General features: G+C 43.0%; 1 protein-coding gene across 8 annotated transcripts in view; it reads right to left on the bottom strand.

Moving 5' to 3' along the window:
- The window catches only part of ADGRL3 (adhesion G protein-coupled receptor L3), a 520,031-nt gene that overhangs the window by 112,486 nt on the left and 382,492 nt on the right, over nucleotides 1–25,053 (bottom strand). The window lies entirely within an intron of this gene.

Genomic DNA, 25,053 nt, shown 5'->3' with positions numbered 1-25,053 from the left:
AGAGTCACAGTTGCTCCATGTCCAGCAACAAGAATTGGAGTTTCTACATTAAAGACAGCCATGTTTGAACCCCAGTCTAGCCAGAAATTAAAATTAAAGGCGAGAATCACCCTATTGCCCTGAGGAGAAGCCTCTTAACTATCCAGCTGTGTGAGCAGGCTCAGCCTGCAAGCTCCTGAGACCAGAGACTGTCCTCTCTTCTAGGTCCAGTAGACCAGACCACGCTCATTATTTGTGCAATATTAGTTATTAATGTATAATGATATTGCTGTTATCGGAGTTCATTCAAGTCAACCTATTTCAAGTATAGAGATGCCTACCTTTAGTGTAAAATTGGAGTTTTTCCATTCTGAAAGGTTTTTTTTGTTATTTAAGTAATTTAAGCCCATGGTGCTGTACACAATTCTGCCCCAGGGTAATCAATAACATGGCAGCTGAAGCACATGCTTGCTCAGGTTTCAGGTAACTGTACTCCAAGCCTGAGACACTCTCTCCTTAAAGTTTAAAACTCAGCAGCATGATAAACAAAATTTTCTGAGGCATCAGTATTCTTAAAGAAAATATTCAGTTTAAAAATCTCAGCTCTACCATTCCTGCAAAACAGGATTATCTTCTCCCCTAGCCTCCAAAAAGGCGAGCAACAGCGCAACAGGCATTAAACCACCTGAGCACCAGGACACTGATCTGAAATCAGGTCTCCTGAGCTTATTGATCAGATTTTCCAGCCTTCTCATGCCACCTCCCTTTCACTATGAGCCCAGGGTTTCAATGAACTCCAAAAAATACAATGCAAAATCCTGCAGACGTTGACAGATTTCTTCTAGTTTCTGCTCAAAGCTGTGCTAAATCACCAAGCAATGATTTCCATCTCGTGTTACAGGGAGGATTAAAATTTGTAGAGAACTTCGGCAAATATTACCTGTTTTTACTACAGCAGGTCTTGTCATGAGTACATATTTTATTTCTTCATAATAACAATTAGCCCGGTAGATAACCACCTGCAGAAATTTTCCCATTTACCCATGTAATAACAACTTATTTCCCATTTTGAAAAATGACCTACCTTGTGCGCTACAGGCACAGAGGTACCAAGTGGATATAGCAGATGCGGTTTCAAAGCCAAAACTAGCAAACCTCCCTTAAAATCATTCTTACAGTCATTTGCGAGCATATAGAAACATATACTGAGCACCCAGGAGCCCCCCTTGATCCGCACGCAGGGGTGCTGCATTTCTGAGCCTAGTTTTCATTGACAATCATTGAATATCTCACGGCATGTTGTTTTTGGAATAGCTCTGGCAAGTTTACTGTAGCAGCTAGGCACAAGGGATTTAATGGCATTTTCCTTTAGCCATAAAAAAAAGAGTTGTTTTATCTTTCATAAATCCCTTGACACTGGTGTTGAAATCTCTTTGAGGGCTTGTTCTTCCAACTTTTTTCTTGTTCAGCTGGTCTTTCTTGCTGCTTTTAAAAATAAACACCTCCACCATTTACATAGGACAAATTATAAGAAGACATAAAGTAGCTGCCCAGAAGTGGCCTAACAGAGTGAGATGGATGGGATACCACTGAACTCAGTTCAAAGGTCTGATTATTCAACGAGTCAATTTGGTAATGAGCTTCAGTGAACATGATCGCCATGCTAACACCACCCAGTTTCACCAGCCCCAGGCAGCACTGCTTTCCGATTTTGCTCACACAACTGCTATGTGCTTTAAAACAAAGTTAATTGGTAAGAAGGGAAGGAACAAGAGATCAGGATTATTTACATATAAATGGTTCTCAACTCCAAGCAAAACCACAAAGAGACTCAGCCTGTGCAAAATTACCTAAATCCTACAGCACAGAACAGAGATCAAACCTCCAGATTAACTTCGAGTGCCAATAAGCTATGAATTTTTAACTGGGGGAAAAGCAACATTCATATAATACTTCATAATACAGTCTTTGCTCATAGACAAGCAGTAACCTTTAAAAATCATCATCACTAGAAAACAACAACTAAAAATGTATTACCTTGACTATTATACCTCTACAACTTGTTTTTACCATGAGTTGCCATATCAAGAGTTTAAAGGCAGCTTTTGGGTAAGGCTCAGTTTTTACTACTAAGCTTCAAATCCAAAACATTCATGAGACTTTGCAGACTTTGATTCCACGAAGCACAGTGAGGGAATAGGTATTTTCACAGTCCTTCCAAGAAAGCAAACTATGGCTGTGGAAACATCTCTTCCCCAGAAACACCCCAAAGTGATACTTCACTTTTTTCTTCCCTGCTCTATCCAGACAGCTGGCACTAATAGCAGAAGACATAAGTCTTGCCTTTATTCAGACTAGAGTTGTAGCTATATAAAAACCCCAAAACATTTCCAGCATCCACCAGGGAGTAGTTGTAACTCCCAGAGGAGCCTCTCTCTACTCCCAGAACATTGACTAGCAAGCAAAATAAATTGTTAGTTTTTTCCCTTCTTTCTTTTATTTCCCAATCTTTACACAGACCTCAGGCATCTGGAGGAGGAATTTCACTTGGTGGAAGGAAAATCATGGGAGGGATTTACTCACAGGGATTTGGTCGTAGGGAAAAATCTTAAATAAATAATGGTCTGTCTGTCTGTCTTCCCCTCATTTCCTTCTTCTCCCCTTTCCTGGCCTAAAACAACAAGTGCACCACTGGCCTAAGACCAGCGCTTTGTATCTGCCACGGGGAAAATCCAGCACACATCATCTTACCTTCTGCTCTGCTCACCTCTTCCTGGTGCTCCCAGACATGGGAGACTGCTTTTCCAGATGACTCTTACTAGTGTTTTCCTATTACAAAAGCAGCTTTGATTGCAAGCAAGGCTATTTGCAATCACCACCAAGCTACCTTTTCTCTCATATTTTATTTTGGCAACTAAGTATGACCCAGTGTACTCAATAACTGAATATACTTTTTAAGAGATGCTGTGTTTTCTGTCCCATGAATGAAGATAACTGGGTGCCCCTCGAGCAGAAATTGCAGACAAGATTTCCTGGGTGAGGTTTGCTGGCTTTTGCTAGGTTAGATGACAGAAGACATCCGTCAAGCTCTCCCATGGGTGTTGTAATCTGAAGGTTTAGCCTGATGGCTATGTGCTGCGAGCCAGTGTTCGCTCATGTAATCGGAAGGAGAGACCACACTCCAAGTTTCATGCGCAAGGTCCAAGCAAACCATGATGACTTCACTCTTCAGTGAGTTTTGCGTTCCTGGGCCTGACGCTCAAGCAGATGTGCCGGGGTGCTGGCGGCCAAGAGCCTGTGCCTGCTCCCTGTGCTGCAGCTGGTGCAATGCTCAAGCAACTGAGGTACAACTAATCCGAGGGGTTCAACATCTTCAGGGAGATACAGCAATCCAAGTGCCCTCTTGAGCATGTCTGGGCTTTTTTCACAATAATTTACACACGTCGCTGCTGCACTGAGACGAATGGAGCATTGCTGGTTTCTGAAGGGCTGCAAAAAATACAAAACCTGAAAGTCCCTCTCTCCCTCTGTGCTAGTTTTGCCCTTTTCATATTTGGCAACCACATCCTTTGCTCACAGCATCCTCTTTTATCATTTCTTCTTCTACCGAAAGATGGTGCAAGTTGTATTTACATAGCAAATAAGGTGGTTTAGGCATATCTTGAAAGAAGTGGCACAAAAAACCCCAAACCTGGTATAGTTGGTGGATTATATCACAGCTGTTTCTCTCTTCCCTGTCATATAAATACATCTCATGGGAATTAGTCTTCCACAGGCATTTTCAAACGCATTTCGGAACCTTTTCTGAAACTCCATAGAAAAAAATATTATTTGAAGAGAAATATATTCCCATTTTCTGTTGGTTTTTTATCTTTTCTTTTTTTTTTTTTGTGGCTTTTCACCAAATTCCCTGTAAGGTGACAGAAGAGGATGACTGAGGTCAAGGAGTGCCTAGGTGGAGCCTTGCACATTCGGTACCATTAATAAGTGCTGCATAAGCAGGTATCCCATCAACACAGTCATTTACACATTAGTAGATTGCAATGTTATACTGAGTCCATGCTGCAAAAGACATCACCCTGCAAAAGCATCTTGTGTTGCATGTCTGCTGGAAGACCAAAAACCACATGCCAGTGCCACCCAGGAGCTGTGGGCTGCAGAATCAACAAAGCAGGATTAGCCCCTAAATTATGTACAGCTCCTTCCACGTGTTTGAGAGAAACTATGATTTATTTTTATTGCAGGCGAAGGCCAAGCAGGCCTCACATCAAACATCTGAACAGCTCTCCCCTGTGCTCACACATGCCATTATTCAGGGAAGCTGAGCCAGAATCGTGTGTGAACATAAAAGTTCACACACTGTTTCTGGAAGGGTTGGGGTTGCGTTTTTTGTTGTTGGAGCTTTATTGACCGCGACTTTCAAAGGGCTTGCAAAAGTGATTGGTGGGAAGAAAAGATTAGATAAGCAGTGGCCACCAGAGTGTTCAGGATGGCACACTGTCTTCAACAACACAACTGCATGTAGTCCTACACCCTGAAAAAGTCATATGAAGTATGATACATAGATACATAGCTCTTCTTTTTCCTCCCTCTTACCTAATGTCTGAAATAAAAGGAGGACGCTGCATCTGAGAGAAGAAAGGCCTATTCCCTTGCGGACTGCTGTCAAATGAAAGAACCCTTTCTGGATTTCTTTTTTCTGCCTCTTGCAGTAGGGGATCAGTTTTGTGCCTGAGGCTACTCTGCCCACATGTGACTATTCTGCTGGGCCTGGGCAGATGCTGCAATGGATATGGGCCAGATGTCGAGTTCCCTCTACCAGGGGAAAACCTACAGCTGTGGTCCAAGACATGGTGCAAACTCAGCTGTTTCAATGCACTTCAAGCTGGAATCACTTAACACACCGTGTTTTCTCGTCTGAATCTCAGTTCGACCATTTAACATTAAATAACAAAGAGTAAGAGCTGAAGTGTGCAAAATCATCGCAACAGGCTCAAGCCCAGTCAATCCGCCCCAACTCTTCCTCTCATTGCACCACAACTCTTAGCAAGACACTTAATACATTCAAAGCAGCCACCACATGGGACCAATTTCCAACAGGCAAAAATTGTCTACCAAAGCCCTTTTGAATCAAAACTTTACATTTCTGACAAAGATCGACCATTCATTACACATGCCAGATTGCTATGGAAAGGTCATTTTGTCAAAAACATTCTAGCTATTATTGCAAACTTCCAGATTTTGCCTGAAAAGATAAGAACCCAAACAGCAGCTGGGCTGTTTTTTGGTGAAATATCAACTTTTATCTTTTTGTGGGGCTTTTTGTGTGTGTTTGTGTGTATGTGAGTGTTTAATATTTTTTCTGGCTCCCAACAGCTCTTAGTGTCTGGTCCCTAATTTAGTTGTCATTTGAACAAAATAAGCTACTTTTTTCTTTTCTTCTTTTCCTCTCTCACCCATTCTTCTCCAAGAAATTACTGGATCCCACTTAAAACACATAACTTCAGAGACATCAGACAATATTTTAACTGTCATTGGCATGGGGTTACAGCACATCAACATATCTAGCAATACCAGGAAATTAAGTGGTACAGCACATGAGCATCAGCTGACGTCTTCACCATTGTCCTCTTCCATCAGAAGACAGTTCCTAAAGCCTTAGCTCTGTTTTCCTACTCAGGACCTCTGCCAAATCCACCTTTGTGAACCTCTCATACCTGTTGGTGCCCATCCAACGAGGGAATTAATGCCATACTGCTCCTTCCAGACTTTGAAACTGATTCTGGGTGTTCAGGCAGAAATTTAACCAGACCATCATGCACAAGACAAAAATTGAGCATTATTTTTCAACATCATGCTGTAATGCTTTTAGAAACACAGATGAACTATGCCCATAGGAGGCCTGGTAAACAGGAAAAGACTACAGAAGAGCTGATCTAATAGACAGTAGATCAGGATTTATTATAAATGGACTAATCTAATAGGTTTTCAAGTTCAGTTCAAGAGCTATTTTTAGCCAATCTTGCTTCAAATCGCTCTAGTTCTCAAAAATACTGTCAGATGCTGTTGTAGTTATTTTGAATTTCTGGATTTGAACGCATAAAATCTGCTACCATTTTTTTTCAACCCACATGTTATTTCACACAGGGGGGAAAAAGGCATACAATCTCTTTTTAAGGGCATACCAGCTGCATATTATTACTGAATGTATGGAGTGAACTTCTAACCTCCTAAACAATCTCTGTCCCCTGGCGCAATTCACATCCATCAGAGCCAGTGGTGCAGATCTTATGCACCGTCTTCCAACCTGAATCCTTCAAACTCTATTAAAGAGAGGCCCGATAGGAATTCCCCAGTATCCCATTGTTAGAGAAATCACTTTTGATTTCAGTAACAGGTGCTGTCAGTTCTTCATTCAGACCATGCTAAAGTGCAGACGTGTGAGCACTATGCCTACAGTTTCAAAAGATTTACTGGAGGCTGAGATTTCCACACTTGTACTTTATTTTTTTAATGTTTTAATTAAAACACATACATGTTTTATCCATGCAAGCTGAAATAGATCTTTTAGTTTCTATGCAGAACAAGCACATGCGTAGCTGCTAAGAGGGAAAAACAATTTTTTCCCGTCCGTTTGGCAACAGATGTAGCTTCATCTAATGTGTGTTTCCTGCCTTTTGCCTGCACTTCTGCATCTTTAATTGAACAACTTTTATGGACTCTGCAGAGGCAGTGCCAGATGGAGCCGGTCCTTCTCCAGCAGTTCTCCACCTCTGCATTTGTGATGAATGGAAGCGAGTGCAGGAGTCATAAAATGACTATTCACGCCCTAGCATTTTCTGATCTCTCCAATCAACATGATGAGTCCTTCCAAGGGCCAAAGGCAGTCAGTTTATACCACTATCTGAAACATTTCTTCAGCTGCAAGCTACAAACACAACTTTAATAAGAGAAAACCATCATCTTCAAATAGTCTCTGTTCATCTGTGTGTGTAATATCTCCAATCTAGATGTTAGTCAGAAAGATGGCCAATTGCATTCAGATAAATGCCTTGGACTCTTTTAAACATATCATAATCTGCCTGTGAAATGGCTGGATGGTTGATTTCCAATTTGTGAAATGGTTCAAATGCTGTAAATAAAAAAGAAATTGGACAGCTTTCAAAAGGACAGATTAGACTTCAATTCTCAGTAATTCGGTACTTCCAAGCTACACACTCGTGATCTCAGTATTAATATTTAAAATCCGATTGTGTTATGCTGTTGTCTTGAGGAAGAGGGCATAGCACAACAGAACCCAAGGAGGCGACACACTGGAACCACAAGAAATCCTCTCCCTGACCCCACAGCACGTACATGTGCAAGAGGTGCGGAGGGAGAGGTGGGTAGAAAGCCACCTGGCCTTGCTCCCTCCTGTCTGGTCTGGCCGATTAAAATCACAAAGGCTGCTTTTCATGTTTACTGTGCATCTCCCCTTACACCACATGCACCGTCCCTCGATCCCAGCTGCTCGGAGGCTAGGGCTTTGAGGTCCCTCCCAGTGTCATGTACCATTGCTGGGCTTCCAAATCAGGCCCAATGCCCAGTACAAACACACTCTGTGAGTGGGTGCCCTGGTTTTGGCTGGGATAGAGTTAGTTTTCTTCATAGTAGCTAGTAGGGGACTATGTTTTGGATTTGGGCCAAAAACAGTGTTGATAATGTAGAGATGTTTTAATTACTGCTAAGCAGTGCTTACATTGGTCAAGGACTTTTTTAGCTCCCCATGCTCTGCCGGGTGCACAAGGAGCTGGGAGGGGGCACAGCCAGGACAGCTGAGCCCAACTGACCAATGGGATATTCCACACCATATTGCTCCATGTTCAGCATATACAGCTGGGAGATGAAGAAGGAAAGGGGGTATGTTCAGAGTGATGGCATTTGTCTTCCCAAGTAACCATTATGTGTGATGCAGCTCTGCTGAACACCTGCCTGTCAATGGGACGTAGTGAATGGATTCCTTGTTTGGCTTTGCTGATGTGTGCAGCTTTTGTTTTACCTGTTAAACTGTCTTTATCTCAACCCACAAGTTTTCTCACTTTTACCCTTCTGATTTTCTCCCCCATCCCACTGGGTGGAAGTGACTGAGTGGCTGCGTGGGGCTTAGTTGCCAGCCAGGTTAAACCACAACAGTGGGCTGGTCTGCTGAAATCAAACAGAACAAATGGAATAAAACACAAAATATCAAAGGTGGAGTAAGGGGTTTTTATACCCTTCTTTCTCTAACCCATGTTAGGATTGACTACATTAGCATGCAGGTCACACTGCATTCCCAGGCATGAATCAGAGACCTGAAAGCAGGGCCTGCTGTCTGTACAGTAGATGTTATACCCACACTGTACTTTTAGCATCCTCTAGAGCAACAGGAATGGTAAAAGCTCACCTTTTGTCTTTTACCAACCCCATCTATTTTCTCCTCTTGCTACAACCCTCTGGTTATTTCAAACCTGATTCAAAAAAAGAGACATACTTCTCCAAAGCTGCCAAAGTGATTTCTCTCTACAGGGCACTAGCTCCATGCAGACTCTGACTGCGTTGGCTTCTATGTCATTTATTTGTTCTATTTATTCTCGCTCCTATGAGAAAACCAGCCTGAACTATGGTGAGAGCTGACCACTGAAACCAGTAGAAATAGGGAAATGCTGAGAAAGGCTATCTTTTCTTATCCATTGGGCATGCCCTGGTGCACCTTCATGTAAGACCCCTGCTGTAAATCAGAGCGCAGGCACGGCCTCGACCTCTCAGCCACATCCAATTTTGGAGTTTGGATTAGATCAACCCTCGTCTCAAACTTGCCAGCATTTTGCTTTCTGCCCCTGGAGTGACAGATGGAAGGGAGGGAGGGAACAAGGCTGTGCTAAACAGAAAAAAATCTTCCACATAAGCCAACCCTAAGAAGCTGACAAAACTCCATTGTAAGCATATCGATATTCAGCTACTTTCAGAAATAAAGCAGTTTCCCTGACAAACCATAAAACGCTGTTTAGCTCCCTTCCAAAACTCTTTATTACCCGTGTAGAAACATCAATTTTTTGTAAAGTTCAATGCTAATAGATGTATTCATGTTGGCTCAGGGATCTGCCTAAACAATGCTTAACTACAGGACCAGTGTCTAAATTTGTTATAGATATCTGATGTTCTGCTGAGGGCTTTAACAATGAGAGAGCCATTAATATTATGAAAAACATATTTGCTTCAGCAAAACGGATTTACAAGAAATAAACAAACTGTGCAATATACAGCAGTTTTAAGGTGAAATGAACTGGGTAGCACTTTCAAGGATCTCCCATTTTTATACTAGACGTCAGTACTTACAGACACTGGCAACTTGGTACTCTATCAAGTCCATGCTGATGTCCTAACAAGCCTGGTGTGCAAGCATCCCTCACCTGTGCCCCGGTGGTTATTTTTCTGTTGAGGAAGGACACTGAGGTGCTGGTAACAATGCTGAATATGCATTCATATGCCTCAACATCTCAAGGACATGACAAAGATCTCCAGCCTGAAGGCTCCAGGGCTGGACACATTGCCATGGCTAGTCATCTCCGTTGAAAAGTCATAGCAGAATGCTGACAGGTAGGAAGGAACAGCATCCAAAAATCAGAAAAGGAGGTTTAACCTAACTTGCTTGGCTCTGCGCCATTACAGGCTACCAGCTCTCATGCAGTCAGCTTTGGCCGAAACGTAGCTTCAATCTCCTACCTGAGGGGTTGATGACAAGATGACAATACATTAGCCCAAGGTAGAAAAACCTTCAATGCTGATTTCTAGCTTTACATCTGTCAGCTTTCATATTATTCTTGTTAATGGCTAGTTCAGACCAGCACATTGCAATGTAAGCATGTTTTTCCTTGTGAAGCAGAGGAATATACCCATTGACCTTGTAGGACTTTGAATTGGGCCCACAGAAAACACACATTAAAATAACCTACAAGAAAGTAAGTGAAAAGTAGTGCTGAGAAGCAATGTATTTTAGGTTGAAGGTGTATGACGGCCTCCCCAGGTTTGGCATGTGGTTTTGCATGCAGTTTATCAGGTGCTAAAGTTTACATGGCCAGGGGAATTACCGGTGCAAAGCAGAGGCACCAAATGCACCAAGGAATATCCAGGTGCTGCTGTGCCAGAACAGGGATTTTCCAGAATGTATTCTTGGTCTGGAATTCTAAACTGCACCTGATCTACTTGGGCTACCAACAAAGCTGTTGTGGATCTCCATGAACATCAGCAGAACCTGAGGAAGTTGGAAACTGGTGAGGAAATGCAGATAGGATGACACAGAAATGAAAAAAGTAAATTGAATCCCTTAGAGATTTCTAAGTTATGTAATCTCCTTGCCTTTGTATAATATATACACCCATAAAATTAAGGGCCTGATATCACTGCAAATCATAAATTTGGTACTTTGCACAAAAGAACCATGTGTCTCATAAAGAAAAAAAAAAACCCATATATTCAACATGTGAAGAAAGAGGAGATAGAGGAGAGACAAGAGAAAGTTTGACCTAGTCCAATCCACATATCTTAAAAAATATACCTGCTGCCTAGCTGAATGATAATATATCTTCATATGACTGCAAGATTCAAAAGCATAACAGAAAACCAGGAGAAAAGAAAAAGTAGTCAAGCAGTTTGTATCTGATTCTGAAATAGAGGAGAAACCCTTACATACTCACAGATATTACTTTAAGGAGAGGATAAAACTACTGCTACAATACAGAGCTAAAGAGCTGCCGTATGATTCTAGCACACAGCCTAAACATCTTTTTACAGCTCTCACCGGTAACATAAAATAAATGCACCAGTCTACAGTAATTATGAATTTTCCCCCTCTTCAGCGTCAAATATGTTGAAATGTTTTTGTTTTGTAAATATTTTACAGCAGGCCATTTAGTACATGTGTTGAGACCTGTATTGCAATTAGCCTTGAGCCTTTCACATTCCGTGCACGCATCAGGAAGTTTCATCAATTTGCAGGGAAGAAGTATATTAGCTTTTCTAGCCATTACAGAGCTTTACAGGTAGTAAAACCCTAAAAATCCCTAATATTTCACATTATCTACCCAGAACTTTCGTTTTATAATAATGGTAACCCAAAATCTAGCTCAGTTATGTCATCAAAAGCAACTCTTCTTCCATTATCTTAAATGTAAATGAGAAAAAGCATGCAGCTGAAGCAGACAGAATAATTTATGAGAGGAAATCTGTCAGGCCAGAATACTAAAAAAACCTGAGCAGAACAATGAACTCATTTGGAACTGAGGAAAATAGCAGACTTTCTAGTATGGTGGTCAGGCTCGAGATGGAAAGGGAGGAAGAAGGTCACCTGTCATAGACCCTCATGGTCAGCACTAAGAAAGTCAAGAAGTGTTTAAACCTTCAAATAAATATTAGAGTTCTTTCTTTTTTTAAGATGTTAGAGCCTGACTGGCCATTGACCCAAGACACAGTTTACTGGCATGCCAACCTGGAGCCACTCAGCAAAAAAGAAATTACAAATGTAAGCACTGCAGTGGCAAGTAGCTTGCCTGCTCTGTTCAGCTGCCACAGAGATTGTTCCAAGACAGAGAAAAATGTGACTTTGCTTGAAGAAGAGAAAAAGAGAGAGATTTCGTTTGGGAACCTGAGTCATCCAGTCTATGGACAGGAACAGGTAGCATCAAAAGCTGTTCAATTTGCCCTAGACCCAAGGAGTTCTTTGGACGTGCCTCACAACGCTGATGACAGCAGAAGCCTACAGATTCCTGCAGTGCCATCGCCTTCACTGTATCAACACTTCCATGCCTGAGCCTTGGCTGGAAATTGTGCCACGCAACAGCAAGCAACTTCTGTCTTTGTCTCCTGAAAAACGCACTGTCTCTTACAGCAAATCTCTGGGGCACAAAAGAAACAGCAAACATTAAAACTATTTGCTCACCTTTCCTTAAGGTGTTTTGTTGGTGCTGGGAAAGGCTGTAGCCTTTCCATGGATAACTGGAAAATCCAGAACTACAGTATTGATGCTAAGAATGACTGGTGGGAAAAGGCAGGGGAAAACTCCACCCCAACTAGACAACCCGATGTCCTTATTTCCTTCTCCTCCTGCAGAGGACATCATTCATTGTGGTCCACAACACACTCCTGGGAGGTGCTGAGACTTGCCAAGGATTACAGGAAAGAGGAGGATGAGGAAGGCTTTGAACTTCCTACGTTATTGTATGAGGAAATTACCGCCTACTGCAAAAGAATGAGCCCTTCTCTCGATCCAGGTTACTCCCCGAGGAATCTCCTGCAAAGTCTGAAGCTCAGACAAGGTATTGGACTGAAGGGACCACTCTTCCCATCTTCTGTGCCAAGCTCAGCATGTCCACAGTACATTTCTGAGCACAGCATACAACTCCCTAATCCTCTTGGCAGCAGTCACTTGTACAAGGTCGGTCCCCCCAGCCTACAAGATGCCTTTCCAAATTAAGCTGTTATTTTCCCTTATTAAACTTCATATTTGAGCTAAAACAGTGACACTGATTCAGTTAAAGCATCGCTGTCTGCATTTCTTGTTCAGAGCAGAGCGCACAGAAATCTCATAGAGACCGAGATGCCTGGTCAAACAGACTCCAGTGAGGCAATGAGTTGTAACAAAGGGAGATGCAACTTTATTTCAGCAACATGCATCATTTCCAGCTCCAGAGGCAGCAATGCGAATTATGCTTCCTGGGTGACACTTTGTCTTCAGTAATAGCAATGTGCATCCTGTACCAAACAGATTCAAGAATGTCTCAGAGCAGCCTACAAGACGCTGGTACCTATTGGGGCACGCTGACCTGCCACTTATTTGCTATACAGAGCTTTCAGCCCACTGGGGGCTGCTGTTTTGGGTGGGGATGGGGATGTTTTTCCCTGCGAGGAGCTACTGTTCTCTGCCATTCACCGCTACAGAGGGAAAGGGGTGGAAATAAGAAAAAAATCAGCTCTTGATCCAGCCAACTTTTAAACATGAGCAAGCACTCACTCAATAACAGATCTCACTAAGCAGCTTAGGCTGAATATGGTCTAATAGAAAGGAAATTTTAAGTGTGTGCAAAGAAAACCGAATAAAACACATAAGGAAGGAACTGAATCTAAAAGCAGATATTAGATTTATTTTCTCTCTTGCACTCAGCAAATACTGTTCAATGATGTTAGACAATCTGTTTGCCAGCCGAAGCATGCAGGACTCCAATAACAACGTAACAGAAAATTATGTGTCCTTTTCTGTCAAGCTGAGGCAAGTCTACCCTGTGGTGTTTGCCTAAATGAAAAACAAAACCGTGGCAGAACTGACCCAGACCAGACTGAGAGCACGTTGAATGCGACGGGACAGAGCTGGGGAACAAGGCAAAGAGGATACAGAGGGTGTAAAAGGAGAATGAAGCCAAGTGCAAGGACCAACCTGGCGTAACAATTCCTTCCTCCTACAATTAATATTAAGTTGGGCTTTTCTAGGTTGCTTTTTCCCTTTTGATAGTATCCAAATTCTAAAGCACAGCCAGGTTGGTTGAAAGCAGTACGAGCTAAGCCAGTGTCACTGAGCATTTTTCCTTTGGAAACAATTTCCCTGCAGGGATCCTCCAAAGTGGGAAATGTGGTGCTAGTTTGCCTTCCTCAGCCAACAGAAACATTGTGCCAGTGAGGCTGAGCCCTCGCAAGTGATAGGATCCCTGCTGAAATTTCAGCCTAACATTCAGAAATCCCCCAATCTCCCTCTTACCCAGATTTCTCTCCCTGCACTTTGAATAAAATCTCATTCATGTGGAACCTGCATTACAGCTCTCTGGGCCTGACGCTGGCTCACCTCCACTGAAGGGGATCTTACATAGTTTTTCGCTCTTTTCCTCATCCCAGGTCAGCTCCAAAACTTATCCCTCTTTTCTGACCTGTTGTTGCCTACAAAACACTTTTACATATGCCCCTTGAGTAAGAAGCTGCTCCTTCCAGTTTTATTTCTCCATTGTTTTCCATTTGTTTTACTTTCCCAGAAGAGCCTCTACCAGCAAACGCAACCTGACCTGGAGCTTTCCTCAGCCTCAAGCCCGCCTCTCGACTCTCTGCTCCCTGTACTCCAAAACCAAGGATACTCCAAAACCAAGGATACTCCAAATGTCAACAATTTTGGATACCCCCTTGACTTGACATCTGAAACTCTCCCTCCCTGCCAAAAAAAGTCCAGTGGCCACAACTTGCAGTGTGGGGTAGTGCCTTCAGCTCTCATTTATAATCTATTTTAAGGACTACCTTAGGATGAAAGGTACCTTGGAGATGCAGGATGTTATCTCTTAGGGTTATCCTATCAGAGAGAGAGGAAAAATTAGACCTGGGAGGAGTGGGACATCGCTCCCTGCTAACCCTGCAGTGACCATGCACAGAGGACATGGCAGCAATGGTGCAGACCTGCATCAGTTCCATGGCTTCACCGCAGCGGGGGTTCACCACCACCGTCACTTGCCCACCAACTCATTCCCCAGTGCTGCTATAGCTGCAGGGTAGCCCTGGAAACTGTGGCAGCCCATTAAAGACCTGGATTAGCTTCAGTGGTATTTTCTGTTTGAGCTGGGTCTTGCCCCTCCATCTGCTTGCAGATGCCCCGGGAATGCCAAGGCTTGGATGCTCTGTTAGAGCCATGGGGTTTTATGAACTGATTATCTTAAGTGCATTTGTGCAGGAAGGGCACCTATAGGGCCCTTCTGCCCAGGCTGTGGATCCCCAGCACATGTCTCAAATTCTCCTGACAAACCTTTTCATGTTCCAGGTAGGGGTCTAATGGACCAAAGGAAACCCACCCTAGCACTGAGTGCAAATTAAGCTTGTAATGTTGCAGGCATTTTATAACATTTATCAACACCTTTCCTTCCACAGAACCCCATGCAGCAGAGTATAGGGAGGGTAGAAAAAAAGCCTTCTTTCTGGCTGCTGTGCTACATCCCAGTGGTAAAATTTGCTGAATTACCACTTTCTCCACCTTTGGAGAGCCATAACCAGCAGGGTAGTGCTAAAGTCTGATTGCAGGGTGGAAAGAACATTCATTTCCCCACCCCCAAAACTGCTAGATAAACTAGCTGTGTTTGCGTATATTTATTTGTATATACTCTTCTTCCACCACAAAACGAATTACAATTAAAGTTAACCGTATCTGATCAAACAGCACATGAAAAAGGATGTGATAGAAGATTTGCATTCAAAACACCTGCCTCAATATAATTTGTATTCTTTAAAAGTTATTTTTTTAAAAGGACAAGTGAAACCAAAATTGACATCCATAAAAACATGTGTGATTTGAGCTTCTTTAAGTTAGGTGGGCTCTATCAGAACTGCCATCAAAGACCTGGTTTTGCCAACAATAACCAAGCATACTAGAAAAAAAAGTAAATTGTGAGACACTTGATCCTCTAATAACCCAACCTGAAGCTGAGGGCTTCCTTCATAGGCCAGAATACACTTCACTGAGCAAAACTTTCCAACTGGCTGCGGACAATATAACAGCTGTGCCAGCAAAATTTCTCATGTCACCTATCTCTCCCCGACACCCTGCCATGCAGCAAGGTGGGAGCACAAAACCCTGTTTAAACCTTCCTTGTTGCAGGGCATCCTTAGTTTTCTCTGTGAAATACGTATTCAGTCCACACTGTCCTTGGTGGCCACGGTTAGGCGAGCTGCAACAGACACACAGACAGCACGTGGCAACAGTGCAAATGATGATAAGCAATGATTTTGTGAAGGCAACCCATCATTTGGTCAGTCAGCGGGAGACACAGATAAGGATTTGTCTTACTGCATTCATGCGGAGAAACTTTAGGTTGCAGGGAGAGCAGCTGGATATTTATTCCTGGCCTACAATGCTGGCAGTAGCACGAGGTGTTAGGTGAGATGATACCATTGCACACCTGACATATCACAGCATCCTCCAAGAGCTCTCAGGTAAAGAAAGGCCCATTTTATTCCCAGGCTGGTAGGCCAAGGGTGGAAAGAGCCAGAAAGAGCGGAAAAATATTTCAGCCCTTGAAAAGTGGGACAGCTACCCAAACATTGTCCTGAGAATGTCAACAAGTTCTGACAGAGATATGCCAAGAGAGACAAAGAGTCAAGTGCAAGTTCCTCAGAAAGCTCCGGCTCCATGGGTCAGTGAAGCAGCTTGTGAAGCAGGCACAAGTTTAGGCTCTCTTGTTTCAAATTAGTCCCTTTGAAATGTTATAGTTCTAACCAAATAAAGAAAATTCTTTGGGCACTGAGTATTTAGAACACCATTGTCCCACTCAGCGCAAAACGGCAGGGGCAGATGCAAGAGGAACTGGCTGTGCCCAGCAGTAGGGATTGAGTCCTGTGCAGCCTGGTCCCTTACAAGCGGGTCAAACAGGAATTTGCAGGCTTCCCTTTCCCTTAATTTTTGCACTTCATTATCTTTCCCATAGGAACACAAAATGCAGACACAATGGATAAGACATTTAGGTCAAGACTTTCATAAACAGGATCCCTATGTTAGTCTCTGAACAAGTAAACTGATTTTTAAAAATACTAAGAAACCAGTAACACCCCTGTCTTTAAAAAGCGCTGGCCTTTTGAGTATTGTGTTATTTAGGGGTCTCAGTCTTACTTTCCCTCTAAATTTCATCTTCCCATAACCCAGGATTGGTACTGGCTCAGGAGTCCAATCTAATGAAGTTGCACTTGGGAGGGCAGATCTAAGAAACCTCTAAAAGATGGTGGCCCCCATTTCACTCAAGCTAATTGGGAAATCCTGAATGCACCTTGCTGAGCACTGACTGCTATATTTACATCACACCTCAAATACTTATAATTTCCAGTAAATGACAAACATTCTTGTCACGCATCTACATGATGCTCAGTTTTGGCATGTGCTCTTCCAAATCTCGGTCTGGAGGTGCCCCTTTCCCTCGATGGCAGAGGTAACCCAATGGATGGTTTAGGCCATCACACTTTAAATAGCTCAAGATGGCTGAAGTCCCTCCCATGGTTTGCTACCTCTATACATGTCTCTTTGCATTTGCTGGACAGAATTAGAAGCAGGGCCAGCCTTTATTATGGTCAGGTTAGATTAGCACTCATGGTTAGAGCAATGTCTCAGGGCTAAGGAACATCTGCTTCAGATTTGCTCTGAAAAACGTGAAGAGAGCCTGTGCTGCCCTATTTCTCCCCACTCCTGGCAAAGAGCCCTGCATCAGCCTACGTGTACCTTCTGCCTCCTGCGTCACCGTCACTGTTCAAGTTTCAAATCGATTGCCTTTGGTGTTTGGAAAAAAAAAATCTCCTTTCTTATCAGCTTTTGAACAAGTTTCACTGCTGGAAAGACCATTTATATCTGTGTATTTCTGAATTGCTTTGCACAATATACTCTATAAATCTTCAGAAAATACTATGTGAAACGGAGCACTCATGGGTTTTGCATCTGGAACTGAAAGGGATTGATACTTTCTGAAGTATTTTGATTTGCTTTTTTTCTATAAAAACTGTATTATTTTTTAGCAATAATACAAGACATAAATTAAGGAAACAGACTATCACAGACTAAATTTGTTAACCTGGTAGTGCAGCGCATGGCAGGATATAGTCCCCAATTCAGTACAGCTTTTAAGCCTAGGCTTAAGGTTATTTAAGCCAATGCTTAAGAGACTAGCATAGGCTGAACTCATTTCCCAGCTACAGGCCCAAACTTTTAAACCCTCATTTGCTCACATTCCCCCTAGAAGATGAAAAAAAGCCAGATCAGAACCAAAAGATGAGGCAGGATTAACACAGGGATCCAGCGTCTCTCCCAAGCAGCATCTACCTAGAAACAGAGATCTGCCGACCCCAGGTCGCATTACAGAGGACAACAGAGTATGAAATACATTTTGCTATATACTAGAGAACAAATGAAATCATATATAAGGGATCAAATGCTGAAATAGCACAAGGCAGGTCCTGCTCTATCTCTGTGCCCATCAGCTCGGTCCCAACGAGGGGTGAATTAGACTTAATCTTTTGCACAAACTCCACCAAACACTGTTTCAATTGAAAAAGGCTTAAGGTGAGATTTACTTTTTTTCCATACAAGCTCCTGCCACAACCACTGTCAAGATAGTTGCATGCATTAAAACATGACAGATACTAAATCATGAAGTGTGTTAGATTTCTTTTAGAACACAACTAAGCATTTCTTTGAAAAGGACTTGTACCATCCTAAATTTTAATTCAGCTCCTGTTTGTCTAAAAGAGGCATCATCTCCCACTGCAGTCTCACTGTGCTACAGCTGTTGGGGCTACAATAATACTTCCCACCACCATGTCAATATAAAGCTAAGTGCTTTTTTTTGTATACTTACAAAAACAAATGGATCAAGCTTTCTTGAACCTTGTTAGCTACTCATGTTTGTCTTCTCCTTGCACCAGGTGTAAATCCCAGTGACAAAAAGCTAAGCAGCGCTGACGGCTATAATGCCATAGGAAAAGACCAATAGGAAGGAAATATGTAACAGAAATAAATTAGTCTCCTAGTGAACAAGGACCCTGTTTCTGAATAAAGGTCCTCAAGAGGAAGGAAAATCTGTGATGAAAAACTAAGTTTTATAAAACATAGCTAATTTGCTAAATTGCCTCAGAACAGACCGGGTTGTTGGTTTTTTTTTTTTTTCCCCTGAAGATTTCCCTGGAGATACCAATGTTCCTCACATAAAGCACTCTAAATGCCAATGATATAGTACCTGCTGCTTTTACACCCCACCAAGATACCTGACACCCAGCACTTCTTGACCCATGCTGGTCTTTCAGGTGCTGCAGGTGACGATCCAACCTTTTGGCTGTTGGACGAGAAGAAATCCATGTCCAGTTCTTGCCATTTCCAGGTTTGTGATTTTTCTTTCAGCTGTTAACAAATTTTCAAACATATGATATGCCGCAGATCTTGTGGTTTGGATTTCCTCCAGCACTTCACTAACATCTGCCAAATTTCTGTTAAAGCCAACACTGGTTGATGAGCACTTTCCAATGGTGTGAAACTTAATGCAAGTAACTAGTGGAAGCTTGGGAGCAATTAAATTTTAATCAGAGATAAGTTCAGCTTTCAGCATTGTGAGTTATCTCTAGTGTCTAAATAGCTAATATCTATAATAATCCTCTTCTCTTGTAATCAGCATCATCGAGTTGCAGAAAGGGAGAAAAGTAACAGCTTAAGAAGTCCCTTTCCCAAGAAAGCCACCCACCGTATTAATAATCTATGCAGCCTTTCTCTCTGACATGCCATCTGTATCCCAAATTACTCACTTGTGTTTTCCAGGCAGATCCAAGCACCTTCCCCTTGCCTGGCTGCCTCTTCTCAGTCTCCTGCCTGAGATGGCCCCTTGTGCCCAGCTCTGCTGGCAGGGCCGCTCATTTTGCTACTCTCCAATGTGTTTTAGGCCAAAGGAGCAAGGCTAATGCTTCCTTTTGAAATCACGTACAGCTTCCTTCCACGCTCCTTTCAGCATGCACCAGGTCCTTGAGTGTGATCTGGCTTTTGCCTGGGTTCTTGGCTTCTTCCTTCAGCTGTACCTGGGGCAGTGGGACATCCCCAACCCTCCTCCAAATCCCTTCTACCCATGGGCAAATTTACAGATCTCCTGCCAAAAGCTGCCTAATCCACAGCCTTTCCCATCCTTGTAAAGACACAGGAAGAGCATGATGGCTCCTCTCAAAATAAATCAAGCCTTTCTACCTCTCAGTAAGTGATGGATGCAAGTCACGGTCCTCTTGCTATGCTGCCACAGTGGGCTCAAAGCTTTCCCACTGCTCTTCCATGTTCAAAAACACCCTGCTGTCAACCTAGAGACTATTTTTGCACATGCTCCAGCAGGTCCAACATAGCAAGTGGAGCTCAGCACCTCCCCGGCTGTTCTTAACACCCAACACAACAGTTGGTGGCTGAGGTCTGGGAACCATTTGGAGAAGTGGAAGGATCCCTGCAAAAGCCACTCTTCGATATGAAATCTTTGTTCAAAGGTGGCCACACGATCAGAGCCAAGCTTCAGGGAAGCACAAAACACAGTGGTGGGCTCCCTGGACTCAGAAAGCTGCACAGAAAGTGAAAGAGATAACAGAAACTGGGACTTTTTTTTTTATTTCTTTGCAAGTGAAAATATCCTAAACACCCTCAGCATGTGCAGCTTGGGGAAGTTAGATGAACAGCTGCCTGGAACTGAGCACTAATTCATCCATTTTGCTCTCTGTTAATGAATACAGACAATGGAAAATCAGTAGATGCAGAAAACCCAGGATTTTTACGGATTTACAGACTGATTTTCTGTAGCTCATCTAGTCATTTTATGCCTGTGCACAGTGACGGCACAGTTGGTGTAAAGTACTACTGAATTATCATAGGGATATTTTTACCCTCCGTTTCCACTGGTGCAGCAAATGGCTACAGGTGTCAAAGGCAAAAGAAAATGTGGCTTTTAGCAGAGAAAATTAATATTCAGCAAAACTAAAAATGAAATTAATTTGTTATCCCCACTGCTGCCTCCAGTTCAGATAACATGCTGGGGTATGTACTACTTCATCTGCAGTCAACCGTGTTTCCCTCTTCAATCCTGCCCCAAATTTTTCCCATTTAAAGAATGCAACCACCAGGACCTCTGTAGAGAAAGGCAGGAGGAGCATCAGTGCCAGTTGCAATTCTGTGCTGGAACAGCCTTGTTCTCTCACATTTCTCACCTGGTAAGACCTGTACCTATACATTTCTCTTGCAGCTTGCAGCTCAAATCCAGCTGGATTAGTGACGAACTGTGCTGGGCTCAAGGAGAGATTGAATGCAGAAGAAACAAACCATGTTCTGACTTGCACAGCCTCTCCTGGATCCTAGTTATAATTCCCCCCCCCCCAAAAAAAAAAAAACCCACCATGTAGGGTAAGAAAAAAGTCTTCATAAAATGTGTGTGCAGCTATGAGACAATCTTCTTTTTTTAGTTAATGGCAAATTTTTAAGGCCCCAGTCATTACGACAAGACAGCTATTCCCATGTGCAAATGCAAAATCCCTTTGAAGCTGAATATATCCACAGTTCAAAAATGCACTAAATCCCAAGTACCACTAAAAGGAAGAATGGAGAAATTTAATTCCCAACCAAACCAGCAAGGTTAATGCAGCTCAGTGCAACGCCATTATAGTATGCACAATTGAATAAACCATCTCTCTTCAAAAAAAAAAAAAAAAAAAGGAGACTATTTCTTGCATTGTTTTGCAGATTTTTAAAGCAAGAAGGCGCCGTGGCATCATCTGCTCGACCTCTGCGGGAACCGGCTGGTATGGTTCCAGCCCCTGTGCCAAAAACTCAGACTTTGCCGTTTGTATCACGGTCACTTTGGTCTCGCTGCGTAACTGCTGAACCTGCCTGCTGAGAAAGCAGCGACTCTTAGCCAAAAATTGGCTCGCCACCCTTTATCTTTGATATGGTCATTGAGTTACTACAAAGTTACTCCAGCTAAACCCCAGCATTATTAAGCAGAGCCCAACAGACTCACTATTGATCTTATTCAGTGCCATTTTTGCATGCATGCACACAAAACCTGTTAAAAAAACAAGAAACTGTTGGTCGAGAACAGACAGACAAAACCTTCACTTTAAAAAGAAGAATAAATCCCACCACTTTTCCAGGTGAAATTAGCTATGTATATATTTGATATCTAGAACGCAGTGAATAACACAGTCTCCAAAAACCATGGCAACCAGAAAATGTGAACAACACCATTTTTTTTACTGAAGTAGTTCTTCACATGGCTGAGACTCCTGCTTTGGTTTTTAAGATAAAAGTGTGGCAGCTGGGAGGTTCAAACCTGGAGCACAGCTGCTGGATGAGCTGTGCATGATTTCAGGGCTTTGGGAGATTTTGCACCACATTTCTTTGTTTTTTTCACTCAACTGCATTCAATCAAAGACTTCAGTTACCCCTCACTCACAGCCAGTATCTCCATCTGTGTGCATCCACCCTTGGAAGGCATTTTTTCTACCTGAGAGGCAGTCACATCCAACAATATGAGGTGTTTGGACAGACACTTTTTTTTTTTTCCCCACAGTGATATATAACTTTCTTTTCCCTATAATTTTTTACCTTTGTCCACTTAAAGAAAAGGTGAAATACTATCAAACAAAAGCAGAGCAACAACCTGCATTAGGGCAAAAGACAAGAGAGAGCAGCAATTTACAGCTCTCTCCCTGAAGCAAGGCTAGAGATTACCGCCATTTAAACCCACTTCCACCTTGCAATTTCCACCATTTCCTGCTACTTTGCAGCCTGGTGTATTAAGAACCAAGACACCAGGGCCGAAGTCTGACTTGAAGAGAAGCCCATCTCTTTCTGCTTGGGAATTACATCATATGCCAAGGCAATGTACATCTTGCTGTGGACAAAATTAAGTGCAATAAAACCAATTTCCGCTCTTACATTATTCAAACATGGCCACAATCAAATAGAATAGAAAGCCAAATGAAAAACCCAAGCGCTAAAGTGATTTCATAGAATAAGGCTGAAAAGCTCCACAGATTTGTACCCCTCCTACTAAAGACGGATGCCCTGCAGTATATTACAGTCTGTGCACAGTAAAATTCTGTGACTTTTAGCTATACTCATCATTTTAAGTGAATCATGTACTAGACTCCCTTCTGCAACAGCTTAAAGCCCACTATGTGATTATCTTTTCCTGTAATACCACACTTTTCAGAATAGCAGCACACCAACCTTGGGAACAAACCCTGACAAAAGGAATTTAAGGACAAAAGATGCATTGAGGGATACAGCCTCAATGACTATGCTGGGCATGGCTGAGGTTCACCCTTGCTTGGGGCTGTTGCTGTAACAGTGTGAAGTAACTTTCCTTTTGAAAAGTGCTGTACAGAAAAGTCTCAGCCATCCAGTCAGTAATATTAGCTTCTTTAAAGATTTCCGATAAACTGCATTGGTCTTTAAGTGGTCGCAGAGAAAAAAAACTTAGTATCTTTGGACCTAGTAAAAGTTACTTAAATATTTTTTTTTTATTCTTCACCCATGTAGCTTTTGGCCAGCTGCCCAAGGAAGCCCTGCCCTGTCTCCTGAGGCTGCAATGGAGTGGCAGAAGAGGTTTTTCCTAAATCCTTGCTGATCTGACAGTGACTTGCAGTCCCTGACTCTGAACCCTCTCATCTAACATGGTATCACAAAAATGCCCCCTCCGCAGCTCACCCCAGCAGCCCTGACACAGCTTCAGGAAACAAAGCACACAGGCAGATGAATCTATGTCATTTAAATGCGGGGATGCAGGTTAAAACAAACCCCTAAGCAGTGAATTAAATGTATGATGTGCCTCCCCCCCACCAGCCGGCAAGGCATGGGGAAGCAGTAGCTGCACTACCACCCTGAGGACACAAAGAGCAGAGCCAAGGCTGCTTCTCAGCCCTGCCTGCAAATTGCAGGGCCTGTTTCCAATCCTTTTCCTTTTTTGTTTTTCCCTTCTATTCTCCATCCCCCACCCCCCCACCCCCCTGTTTTATTTTTTTTTGGGTGTGTGGACAAATTATAACTCTGTGAAAATCAGAGAACAAAGGGAATATCAAAGAGTGCAGGTAGCAAGATCATTATGTATCCCAGCTGGGGAAAGAGTTTAAGCCTCCAGAGCTTACTTGCCAAGTTATTTTAGAGTCATGCCAGGAGAGCTGTGCCCTCTGAAGCTTCCTAGCATAGGAACTGTTGCGAGGCAAAGCAATGAGGTTTCCAGTGCTGCAGGAGGGATGTCAGGCTGCAGGAGCCACCAACTACACAGGCATCTAGTTAATTCAAGTGCAATTACGGTCAATAAAAGCTACTCATTACTTACATCTCTTTGGCATTCAAGTCTGAGAGATGCTGGTTTATATACTAGGGCCCTCCAGAGGGGTAAGGATTTTGGGGCAGAAGCTAGTTTTGCTACACATCCAAATAATAACTTGGAGGCTGAGGTGCTTGCAGACCACTCTCTCCTCCGTCCTGCAGCACTCCAGTGGTCAGCGCCTCTGGGGTGAGGCTCTACATGCACAGTATGTTCGGGATTGGGCTGGAAATGTGGATCAGAAAAACAGCCTAGAAATACCACCACATTCCCAATGGGATTTTGCTAGAGAAAAAACCCAGGACTGTAACTGTAGCTTGAGCTTTTCACTAGGAGTCCCTTCTGCTCTGCCTTTTCTAGCAAGCTGTTGATGGATGCTTGGTCTTATCCCATCCTACCGCCTTTGAAACAGGGAGGTGCCAGGTGGTAGATACACTTCAAATGCTGCCAGGTAGTCAGAAAGTAAAGCTCAGTCCCTTCACAGGATGCAGTAGCCAAGCAACAAGAGCTGAAAATCATGCATGCAACCCATCCTCACTTGCATCAACCTCTGGGCCACAGCGCCCCCAGGAGACAGGTATTTGACAAGTGTTTTTGACCTGGTACTACCTGGTTGAAGGACAGCCCTTTCCAGGCATGCCGGGTGTGAGTCTGTTCATCTGTTCAAAGCCCACTCGGAGTCCCAAACAGCAGTGCCTGCAGCAGTGCAAGCGTTTCGGTATTTGGTCTGAACCTAGTTGCGCTCTTTGATTGCGAGCTACCGGAGAGGGACGCTACCACGCTGGCCAGCCAAGGCAGGATAGGCAGGCACTACTATCTCTTAAAGCAGCCTAGCACTGAGAAAGCATTTTGGACAGGAAAGTCACCTTGGAAAAGCACTCTTTCTGTTTGGAAATGCTCAAAGACTTGGTTTCAGTGGGCGGGAGAACCTAGCTTGCTTGGTGTGTGCCTCTGTTCCTCCATCCTCACATAACACGCTTGGTATCTTCCCAGCACCTCTTGCACAGCTGAATGCAATCTGTACTAATTAGCTGTTCACACAGGAATTTGTTTTCTCCTATGTTGCTTTTCCTCCTACAGTTTTCTTCTTTTCCACTTCTATTGAATTTTTGCAAGACTTGTAGCTTTGAGCCAGCTATGAATGGGGGTGAAATGCTTTGTGCTAACAAACTTTCCCTCCTTCCTGTGCCAGTGTTCTCTTAAAACACCAAAACACACCTCT

This window comes from Phalacrocorax aristotelis, chromosome 4 (assembly GCF_949628215.1).
Source record: "Phalacrocorax aristotelis chromosome 4, bGulAri2.1, whole genome shotgun sequence".
Taxonomy (NCBI): Eukaryota; Metazoa; Chordata; class Aves; order Suliformes; family Phalacrocoracidae; genus Phalacrocorax; species Phalacrocorax aristotelis.
Note: the sequence above shows the minus strand (reverse complement) of the source record. Positions and strands in the feature narration are given on the sequence as shown.